At 38.4% G+C, this 12,339-nt stretch overlaps 1 protein-coding gene across 1 annotated transcript in view; it reads left to right on the top strand.

Annotated features, from left to right (window-relative positions):
* Positions 1-12,339, top strand: part of PCSK5 (proprotein convertase subtilisin/kexin type 5) — a 399,384-nt gene that overhangs the window by 135,425 nt on the left and 251,620 nt on the right. The gene's annotated exons all lie outside the window — the stretch shown is intronic.

Raw genomic sequence — 12,339 nt, 5'->3', positions numbered from 1 at the left:
TTCTATTTAGGGCACATTCTAACATCCTGGTTTCTTGTTTTGCTGCTTCAGAAATATTTATATGAGGTAGTTTTCAGTGTGCATCTGGAGAAAAGAAATATACATGGAAAGAAATAGACCACAAAAATCAAAATTGTAATTTGATACAGGTCATTATTTCTTTAATTATCTTTATAGATCTTTTTCCAGCCTCTTAGCATATACACTCAGTGTATACTTCATATTTCATGCTTTACTGAGTTCTAATTATGAACTTTTCTTTTAATTATGATGATATGAAATTATAGGAAAATCAGATCGGGTATAAGGAGGAAGAAACTGTTTAGGTTGCATAACAAGCATTTTCACAAGCACCAACCGCAAACCAGAACTATCGGAGCAGACATTTCTATAACACTTTGTGTGGAAACGTTGATTAGCGTGTACCACTATACTTGGTAATTATTTGCATAAGTTTTGCAGCACTCCTGTTAGTTGTCCTAACTTCAGTGAATCAGTCCAGCTCATAGAACTCATTAGGCCACAAGAGGTAATTCTTCTATCCTTCCAGAATAGAAACATAATGTATCAGTTGGGCTGTATCAGCTGTATTTCTCCAGCAAAGGTGATTAGCAGTCCCAGAACTATTTTGTGCTCCTCACCTGTCCAACCACCACCTCCCAAGTTATGCCTCAGTTGTGAAGAATGAGCTGTATGGGTGGGTATGACAGTCACTTTGTCCCGGAAGCCCCATGCTCCTAAGAACAATATTTCTTGCAATAGCCTGTGACTATAGCATCCAGGGTCATACAGGGAAGGGTACACTCCATGTCCAGGGTCTCCTCTTAGAAACCCAAAGCTAAGACTTTCTATCATGTGTTGATAGTCCTGGCCACAGATCTCCCACTTTGAGGTATAGTAATTCACCAACCGGGGTTCATTTTTACCATAAGCAGTATTGCCTGGTGGCTGATATCCCATCTTTATCAGACATCAAAAAGAACAACAAAAAAAAGAGGAACAGAGCTAGAAAGTTAAACTAGAGTAATTAACCCATAGATAAGGAAAAAGGGTATGTTAAGCCTTTACTCGGATTCTTCCTTACGATTGTGAATACCACAGCCTGGGATTATCAACTTTGTACACCCTGTGCTTTGGAGATGCTTAGGACATAGTATGTGAATTATTACAAGTTGATAAAGGAAGGAAGGAGGGAAGCAAGGAGAGAGGGACTAATTTTATTAACTGAAATGTTTCTTGGGAGGTACTTTGGTAATTTTCATGGAAGTAAAAACAGCATTCCTGACAGTTTACTGCTGATTTAAAAAATGTTGTTATATTTCTGTCTTCTTGGATTATTGGTAGTACCTATCACAGTTGAGTAAACAGGTGTCCAATGGAAAAGATGGGCATCACATTGGCCCCTCCAACTACAGGAAAGAGTTGGATAGTCTTTATGTACACTTGTGAACTTTTAAAAGAAAGCAATTGACTCCCGGCTTAATGACAACTGAGCTAAAGTAAATCTGCAGGAATGACTAATTTCTGTCTATTCATAGTCAAAGGGTAAAGGAGACAATTTTTCAGTCCTCCATTTGTGGTAGATAATAAAATCAGGCTGCTCCCAAAGCTCTAGCTACATGGAGTAAAAACTAGTGGATCAAAGTTTAGAAGACTAAACAGAACCCTCTGACAGAGGTTAGAAAGCTTGAAGAGCAGGATTTGAGACTCCTGATAGACCCAGTGTACAAGGAATAGCATCATGGAATCACTAGGGATACAGACAGGCATGGGCAATCCTATTTCTTAGAAACAAGCTCAAGTACCACATGGAAAACTAATCATTTAGAGCAAAAAGAAAAGCCAAAAAGCATTGCAGGGGTAAATCTGGAGAATTAACCAGGGAGCCAAGAAAAGGGACTCATTCCATCATCGTGATTAGTAGTACATTTCAACCACAGAGATCTCTCAGGAAGGAAGTTAGGTTAATGAGGAGGTGGTTACCGTCTTGGCTAGCACTGTAGCATATATGCACATGTACATACCTACTGTATTAGCCCCTTTGTGTTGCTATAACAGAATATCTGAGACTGGGTAATCTATAAAGAACAGAGGTTTATTTGGCTTACGATTCTGGGACAGCTGCATCTGGCATGGGCCTCTGGCTGCTTCTACTCATGGTGGAAAGTGGCAGGCAGCCGGTGAGTACAAGCAGATCCCATGGCGAGAGGAAGCAAGAGAGAGAGAGAGGAGATGCCAGGGTCTTTTAAACAACCAGCTCTCGTGGGATCTATTGAGAGAGATCTCACTCACTATCCCCACACCCCAGGGAGAGCATTAATCCATTCATGAGGGATCTGCGTCCATGACTCAGACAGCTCCCAATACTGCCACATTGGGGGTCAGATTTCCATATGAGTTTTGGTGGGGACAACACATCCAAATGCTATCATTCTGCCCTTGGCTTCACAAAACTCATGTTACTCTTAAATACAGAATACGATTATTCCATCCCATCTGTCCCAAAGGTCTTAGCTTGTTCCAGCACCAGCTTAAAAGTCCAAATCCAAATTCTCATCTGAGACTAAAGTCAAAACTCCTTCCAGCCATGAATCTGTAATAATCAAAAACAAATTTATCTACTTCCAAGATACAGTGGTGGACCAGACATTGGGTATACATTTCCAATCCCAAAGGGAGGAATTGGCCAGAAGAAAGGAGAAAGAGGACCCAAATAAGTCTGAAAACCAGCAATGCAGGCATTAAATCTTAAAGCTCCAAAATAATCTTCTTTGACTCCAAGTCCTGCATCCTGGGCACAATGGGGCATCTGGGCCCCCAAAGCATTGCGCAGCCTTGCTCCCACAGCTCTGCCAGGCACAGCCCACTGGGTGGGTTTTCCAGTGCAGTGTTGCATGTTTCCAATGGCCCTACAGTTCCGGGGTCCTGGCAGCAGCTCCACCGCCTTGGCTCTACTAGACATTTCCCTGGTGGGGGCTCTCTGTGGGGGATCCAACCCCACATTTCTACTCCACATTGCTCTAGTAGATGGCCTCTGAAGTGGCTCCGCCCCTGCAGCATATCTCTGCCTGGGCTCCCAGGCTTTCCCATACATCCTCTGAAATCTGGGTGGAAGCTGCCACGCCTCCACTGTTCTCATGTTCTGCTGGCCTGCAGATTTAACACCACATGGAGGCCACCAAGATTCCCAGCCTGTGCTCTCCAGAGCTGCCACACAAACCACACTTGGGGCTGCTTGAGGCAGGGCTGCTTCAGCCAGAGCAGCTCAGATGCCGAGAGGTTTCTGAGGGCAGCAGCACCCCAGGTCTGTCCTGAAACAACTCAGCCCTTCTAGGCCTCTGGGTCTGTGATGGGAGAGGCACCCTTCCAGGCTTCTGAAATGCCTTCAGGGCTTTTTTCCCATTGTCCTGGCTATTAGCATCTGGTTGCCTCGCCTCCAAGCTAAAATCTTTAGCAACCAGTCTATCTGCTTCACCCTTACATTTTTCTCCTGCTTTCTGCTTCTCTACCACATGGCCAGGCTGCAAATTTTCCAAATCTTTTATGCTCTGCTTCCCTTTTAAAGTCTGGCTTTACATCATACCTTTTCTGGCATAACTCAGCATAGGCTATTGCAAGTAGTCATGCAGCTTCCTTAATGCTTTGCTGCTTGGAAATTTCTTTTGCCAAACATTCTGGTTCACAGCTCTTAAGTCCCACCTTCCACAAAGTCCAAGTGCATGGACACAATGCAGCCAAGTTCCTTGCTATGGTGTGGCAAGGGTGATCTTTTGTCCAATTCCTGATAAGTTCCTCATTTCTATCTGAGACCTCATCTTCAGCATGGCCTTTACTGTCTACCTTTCTATCAGCTTTCTGGTCACAACCATTTAACCCATCTCTAAAATGTTCCAAACTTTCACTCATCTTTTCATCTTCTACTGAGTCCTCCAAACTCCTACAACCTTTGCCCATTACCCAGTTCCAAAGCTGCTTCCACATTTTCAGGTATCTAGCAACACCCCAGTTCTCTGGTACCAATTTTTCTGTATTAGTCTGTTTCTGTGTTGCTATCACAGAATACCTGAGACTGGGTAATATATAAGAACAGAGGCTTATTTGGCTTATGATTCTGGAACAGCTGCATCTGGCATGAGCCTCAGGCTGCTTCTACTCATGGCAGAAAACAGCAGGCAGCCGAAGGGTGCAAGCAGATCACATGGTGAGAGGAAGTGAGAGAGAGAGAGAGGAAGATGCCAGGGTCTTTTAAACAACCAGCTCTCGTGGGAACCAATAGAGCGAGAACTCACTCATTACTCCCCCACCAGAGAGAGCATTAATCCATTCATGAGGGATCTGCCCCCATGACTCAAACAGCCCCCAACACTGCTACGTTGGGGATCAGATTTCCACATGAGTTTTGGCAGGACAACATGTCTGAACTCTATCACATATGTACGTACATATGTGCCTGTCTTGTGTTTTTACTGTACTTCATCATTCCATGTAACATTGTACTTGGGAAAGCAACATAAGTGAAGTAAAAAACAGAGTTTTCTAATAAACTAAGGTACATATTTATTTCTTTAGACATGGGCTAGTGTAACTTTTTTATGTTCTTTTGGTTAACAGTAAGCTATTTTCCTAGGCTGGGGGAAGAGAAAAAAAAATGTCAAAGGTCTAGTCGGGAGGATAAGGAAGAGGTAAGAAAACACTTTTAAAGCAGTATATTGACCACTTGAGTTTTATTTATTTCAGTGTTATTTTATAGTCAATATTGTTTATGCTCTGACTAAAATATCCTTCTTGAATTCCAACCAGTTTTACAAATAACTACCAATTCTTCAATGATTTTTTAAATACTTTTTCTTGAAAATAATTATAAACTCACAGAAAGTTGCAAAAATAGTTTAGAGGTCCCCTGTACCCTTCACCTAGTTTCCCCCAATGGTAACAACTTATGCAGTTATAGTACAATATCAAAACCAGGAAACTGATATTGATATAATCGACATTTAGATTTCACCAGATTGTACGTGCACTCATGTGTGAGTGTGTGTGTGTGTCAGACTGACAATATGTGAGGATTTCAAAAAGTTCGTGGAAAAATAGAATTGAAACATAGTGTGAATCTTTCCATGAACTTTTTGAAGGACCTTGTACTTTTATTCCACAAACAATAAATATTCTGCTTTTTTTTAAAAATGTACTAGTCATTTACATTTGATACAGCTGATGCTAATGATCAGTAGTGACCTATACTACTTAATACTATATAATAGACTTTTTATTTTCTTTCCTTGCCTGCAACATGATATCTATCAGATGCTGGAGGAGTTGACAAATGCTAACTTTAATTAATTTCTCAAAATAATTTATGTATTTTGAAGGTCAAAAGGAGGACTCACAATGTCTATTGCAATGCATTAAAAACTACCACAATTTGTAAGTTCATGCTTAAGATTCTCAAGATAATCTTATATTATTTTATGTATCAATTTATTTTTTATTTTGAACAAGTTCTCTCTTCCCGGTGTAATAAAAAATTTAACGTTTCTGAGGCTTCATGGACCTTGTGTAATTGCGGTCACTTCGGAAGCTATTATCTTAATTGTCTTAATTGACTCACAAAAACTAACCACCAAAAAATAGACTCTGTGATTTTTTTTTTTTTGGCTTTTTAAAAATTTCAGTTTACTTTTTTTTTTTTTTCCAAATACATTTCTTGGGCTTTGGAAAGCTTTTCACTGAAGACAGGGTAATAATCCATTTTCAATCTTTTTCCATTCTTCTTAGTGCTTTCATTTTTAAGATTCCCAGTATTTCATCCTTCTAACTCAATCTAAATAATGTTGTCATGGAGGCCCTATCAAATATCTAGTCATCAATACTAATGAGGGAATAAAGTTGCCTCTAGCTCAGAGAGCATCAATAGTAGAAGTCATGTGATCTTAGCAATCATTTAAAGCCTTAGGAGCGTGGGCCCCTGTGAATTTTGCTGGAATAGTGGGACATCATTGTAGAAGGACCCAGGGACCTTGATCCAGTCTGTGCCCTGCCACATATACCTTCCAATTATCATCTGACTGAATTTTCTCATTTTTAAAGTAAGAGACATAATATCTGTTTTGCTTACTAAACAGGTTCATGTGAGAATCTAATGAGGTTAAATTAAATACCCTAAGAACTGGTGAGTGTGATGTAAAGATAAGGTGATAATATCATACACAACCTGAGCAGCAAGAAACATCACCTTTTGAATGATATGTTGGAAAACATATCCCTATTTCTTGCTCTCCTCTCCCTTTCTAAGAGGGCTTTTGAAATAAACTTAAATGATTTTCACTCAGATTCATAAAAAATCAAAACCTGCAAGAAAAAATGGGCACACAAGATGTCAGCAGGGAATAGCGGTGGTGAGAGTAGACGGGATGCACCAACAGCTGAAGATGTTTGTTCCAGGAAAAGAGTGAACAGTCTTTCTCTCACTTGCACTACTGGATCCCTGCAGGTGTAGCTTTGACCCTGAAGCAATGCAGTGATGAATGCAGAGTCTGGGGGCCTTCTGCATGAGTCCTGAAGTCTGATTCATTACTGAGCTCACCCACATCTTGTTTTCAGGTCTGGGGTGAAAGCACATCTGCCCACTAACTGCCCACTAATATAAAAGAAAAAGGTACACAGAATAGTGTGACAAGAGGAGGAGAAGAAAGTAAAAGAAGGAGGGAAGGCAGCACTTGCCACCCAGCAGGATCCAACAGACCCCAGGAATGTATATGTCTCACTCGTTCTTCCAAGGCAGTGTGTGTTCATGATGTGTATTCATCGAAATTAACTGATTCTCCATCTTTTCAATAAGATAGCCCAGGGCAAACTTCTTGAGACCTTTCCTTAGCAGTGGCTTATTGTTAACTGGTATTGTAGTGGAGGACAAAACTTGGTATGAACACATAGGACAACAAAGACTGGCAGAATCTTTAAGCCAAGATGCTCTTCAAGAGCTAAAGTGGTTTATGAGGTTAAAAGGATGTAATAAGATGTTTCACACTGGAGCAGTGACAGTATCCTTAAGAGAATCAGAGAAGTAATGCAGTAAGAAGCATTTTTTTAATTCTTAGTTTGTCTTCACCCACTTTAATTTAGTTGTTGTCCAATTTCTTTAAGTCATTGGTCTATATAGATCCATTATCATTTACATAATTGGATTATTTTCTGGAAGTCTCAGAAAATATGTCTTAGCAATATGTGAACACACACAAGAGAGTTTAACAAATTACTCATTTTCCAAGGAGTATTTATTACATGGGAATTGGCTAGGAAAGTTCATATTTAGGTGCATATGGGTAAGAGTGTAATAGGAGTATAATGAGTATATTGTTTTCTGGACTAAAATCTATTAAACTTTTCTCCCTAGGCTGAAAATGCTCTAAATGCTCATACTCTGTTGGTCTCACAACAAAAATACATCTTGTATTAGTCTGTTTCCGTTGCTTATAATAAAATACCTGAAACTGGGTGATTTACAAAGAAAACAAAATTTATTGCTTACAGTTTCTGAGGCTGGGAAGTCCAAAGTCCATCTGGTGGTGGCAACAGTGACCCAGGGGTCTCACATTACAAGACAGTGGAAGCAGAGAGAGCAGAGAAAGACAGACTCTCCTCTTCTTTTAAAGCCCTCAGAACCATGCCCCTGACCACCATTTTTAATCCATTCACTACTGCACGATCCTACAATCCAATCACCTCTTTAAGGCCCCACCTTTCAATTACCATGATAAGATTTCCCACCCTCTTAACAGTCACAGTGGGGGCTAAGTTTCTAATACATAAAACTTTGGGGACACAATTCAAGCTTCGATGAGTTTTGGGGGGACAAAACTCAATCCACTACACATCTGAAACATAGATTTTGTTTTAGTGACTTTTATATTTAACTGACTTCATACCCATTCTAGCTGACCACCTTGTTCTTTGGGGCTAGGAAATAACTGAGTCTTCTTCACACACTTGAACTTCAAACAGATCGTGACGATATCTGTTGTTCTATGACTTATTTTAAATACATGTCAAAACTCTGAATCCAACTAAGATATAAAAAATAAAAAAAGATGACTGGTACTTTTCTTAGAGTAATAATGATCATTGTCATCTGAAGAGAGTGGGCTGTTTAAATGTAGCTGAGTTAGCCTTTGGACACTCAGTTGCAGTATTCTGCAATAAATTACTGATATTTAAAACATATGCATCAGCATGTGAGTGAGGGTCCAGCTCGGATAATTTCACTCTCTTCCAAAAGCAATTCATACATTATGATGTAGAGCAATAAACAGAAATCTTTACGAGAAACCTTTTCATGAGGATCGTCACTGTGTTGTTCACTCAGGAGCATTCACTCTGTATTAATGATGCATGTAGTGTGTGCAGGGCTTTGTTACATTTTAGGAATACAGAACTGAGTTCTTCCATTTTTAAAAATGGGATAGACTAGACATTCAATTAAATCTCTCCTAGTGTAGTACATCTAAGACTCCTGGGAAAGTATTAAGAGACTTTTTAGTGCACAGTTGTGCTGGTGGGACAAGAAGAGAATCTCTCTTACAAAGTGCAGATCTGTAAGACCAGGTGGCACATGCATTTTCTGGGATGAGTAACCAATTCCAGCCATCCTGGAACTATATTTTAATAAGCCCAAGGATAGCAGGACACAAGGCTTTGGTCTTGTGGGGTAAGAGAGGACTTACCGGAGGTGAAGCAGCATCTTTAGTATTTTAACTATGGGGGCAAAAAAAAAAAAAAAAACCCCTACACACAGTGAGACAGAGGACATATCTGATTTTCTCAACCTGGGTAATAGATGGGATGAGAGATAAATAAATAATTACTCTTTAAGAATTACTAATAGCACTCATGGGATTTACACCTTTAATTCATGTTACTTGTATGGCCCAAATTACAAATTTTGTTGAACAAGTCCTGCTTGGTTGACCTCCCAATATGTGGCAGAAGCAAATTTAAAGCTTATTTGGAACAACGAGCTTTCAAAAAATTCACAAAGATAAAAGCTTAAGCAGCATGACCTCTTAAGTGGAAAATTCACCAACCACATGGGGAACACATCACCATGATAACAAGCCAGCAACAAGCAATTGTAAAATTATATTCACATATTTTGGAGTTGCTAGATATAATGTATATGTATAAAGAAATGAATATTTAACAAGTATTCTAAGGAAAAAAGACTATGAGAATTAATCAGGCAGATCTTAAAAAGAACAAAAAGAACCTCAAAATATGAAACGTGATAATTGAAGTGAATAAGGCGGTGAATAGATTATATAGCAGAATAGTCATGGCTTTTGATAGGGTACATGAAATATGAACTGAACAAGTCACACAGGATCCACCCAGGGAGAAGGTTATGGGAAGTCTGGAGAAGAGATTCACTATGAAGGTAGTATGAAAGATCTGATATGTGCTTCATTGGGATTCTGAAAGGAGGGACTAGAAAATGATGAAAAGGCAGTTTTCAGAGATGATAGCTAAGAATTCTGAGAAATCAGACATTAAACTACAGGTTTAAAAAAGAATCTTTTTTCCTTTTTTTTTTTTTTTTTTTTTTTTTTGTTGGCGGCTAGCCAGTACGGAGATTGAACCCTGGACCTTGGTGTTCTTAGCACCATGCCCTAACCAACTGAGCTAATTGGCCAACTCGAAGAATTTATTTTTTTAAATCCATACATACAATATCTTAAAAGTCAAGGAGAGGATCTGAGAAGCATCCAGAGAGAAATAAATTTCCCAGGTGGCTGATTTCTTACCAGAAGCAATAGAAGCTAGAAGACAGTGGAATGACATTTTTGAAGAGCTATTAGCCTAAGATTCTATACCCAGTGAAATTATTTTTCAAGAACAGTAAAATAAAGTGATTATCTGAAGCTATCAAAAGACTTTTGACTACCAAATGATTCTCTGAAGGGTACATTTATAGAATGTTCTTCAGAAAGGAAATGATCCAAGAAGGAAATATGAGCTACAAAAAAGAAATAGTGCAAAGAATGTATTTGTAAATCAAACCAGTAATTGATATTCAAAGTAGTAATAGTAATGGGTATTTTCTAGGGTTAAATAAATAAATAAACCCAAACAAATAAAGGGTTGGCGGGGGAAGAAGACACAACAATCACAATTCCTTGAACTTGTTAAGACAAGTGAACAGATATGATGTGGGAGTGCGGGGAGAGGGGGAGGGAAAGAATGATGGGTAAAGGGTCAAAAAAATCCACTACAATGGATATTGAGAAGCTAAAAAAAGAAAAAAATCCAAGGTATCCCTGTAATCATGGGAAGCTCATACATGGGTATGAGAGATGTGTAACAGTGATCACAAAATTGACTATTGTGTAAGTCTCATAAAATCAAAGAACTGGCTTATAGAAATTATGTTCTTTTATCACAAGATAATCAAATTATTAATCAGTATATAAAAGAACTAATTGTCCACATGCACTTGAAAATAGCAAAACATGTAAGTAATCCATGGGCCAGAGAATAAACCAGAGCTGAATTTAGAAACAGGCTCTTGTTCAGTAGCACTTGGCATTAATTAATAATAGATATGATGAAGTTTAAGAATAGTGGACTCATTAAGGGAATTAGACATTTGAATAAAAATAACTTACACCAAGGAGAAATATGCAGCCAGAGCCTCGTGAAGGATCATAGTTAATAATTGCTAGGTTCAGGGCTTTAAAAAGAGATAGTTTTTCTTTTAAAAATTGGTATTTTTCTGATGATTAAAGCGATACAATCAGATACCTGAAAAGAAAGGTAATTATAAGTACATGAAAATTGAATGTTGTGTATGACAACCCAAAATTGCCCTAAATGAGATTGTTATATTCCAAATAACAAACTTGGAAACATTTGTAACAGATATGACAAAAAAGGCAGTAACAAATTTGGGCAATGGGCATGAAAAGGTTATTCACAAAGCAAAAAATAGAAATAGCTGATAAGTATTTGAAAAGATATTCAACATTGAATGTCATTACTGGGTAGGGAAGGGAAGCAAGAAAGAAATAACATTTTTCGTGTCAGAATGGCAAGGATAAAAGATTTAAAAACTCACACACATGGGTTTGCATAAATAGGATTTATCCAGATATTTTCTCCATTTTTCACAGTGTCATTCAACTTCACTTATGGTCTTTCTCTCTCACTCGCTCTCTTTTTTTGCTTTTTTTCCATGCACAAAAACTTAATGTTTTATACTAATATTTTTGATCCTGTAGTTTTTATGAGGTTTGGTTATATTGCTTTTCATGCACTGTTGATTTGGCAATATAATCTGTACTCTTTGATCCAGTAATTACAAATTCTAGGAATTTGTCCTAAGGTGTAAAGTGATACACGCACGCGTGCACACACACACACACACGCACACACACACACACACACACACACTCAAGATTGTCCTTCATATTCTTGCATTCTTATTAATAGAAAACTGGATAAAGTTCCAGGAATAAAGGCCTTGTTAAAGAGATTATGGGATGTGTGTGTGTGTATACATAGAGACAGACATACAGATATACACACCATACACACACACATATGTATATATACCACTTAAAGAATTATGCAGTATATTAGTAATCATTAAAATGATATATAGATTAATATTTATATAGAAAGATATGCATTACTAAGTGCATTAGAAAGTATGACATTACTAAGTGAAAAAAGCAGTATATACTATCTCTTTTGAGTCAACTTGCACATGCACCTGTTAGTTGTAAACGGTAACTTGTGTATAATTGCACAGATGGTAGTCACATCTCATGACAAGCTTGGTCTGAGGCAGCTGTGCTGTAAGATAGAAAGCACTGATATGGAATGTGGAAGCCTGAGTTTTAGTCACCATTTTGCTAACTCTGATTTTCCAGCAGATCTCTTCACATCTCAGGTCATCCTAGGTGCCCTCGTCTCTAAAAATGAGAGAAGGGATGGGCATTGAACTTCATTTAACAATGACAAACATACCATAATTGCTGTCACATCCCTCTTCTGCAGCCATGGCAGACATTAATCATCGGTCTTAGCGTTCTTTCTCTGAGCTCAGTCATGCCTTAGAATTCTTCTCAATGCACTGTTTGAGGCCACCATTTCTAAACAGGTTGTACTTTGTACCTGAAACTTCTTTGCCATCCTTGGATAAAATAATCTTAGGCGTCCTATGACCTAAAAGACTTTTCTCATCAAGGAACAAATTATTGTGGTAAGAAATAACAGGGAATGCCTTTCAGAAAATAATAATAATAATAATAATTTTTTAGTAGCCACATTAAAAAAAAAGAGTGA

The sequence above is a fragment of the Cynocephalus volans genome, chromosome 16 (assembly GCF_027409185.1).
Source record: "Cynocephalus volans isolate mCynVol1 chromosome 16, mCynVol1.pri, whole genome shotgun sequence".
In the NCBI taxonomy this organism is placed as follows: domain Eukaryota; kingdom Metazoa; phylum Chordata; class Mammalia; order Dermoptera; family Cynocephalidae; genus Cynocephalus; species Cynocephalus volans.
This window is presented reverse-complemented; position numbering and strand designations above follow the sequence as displayed.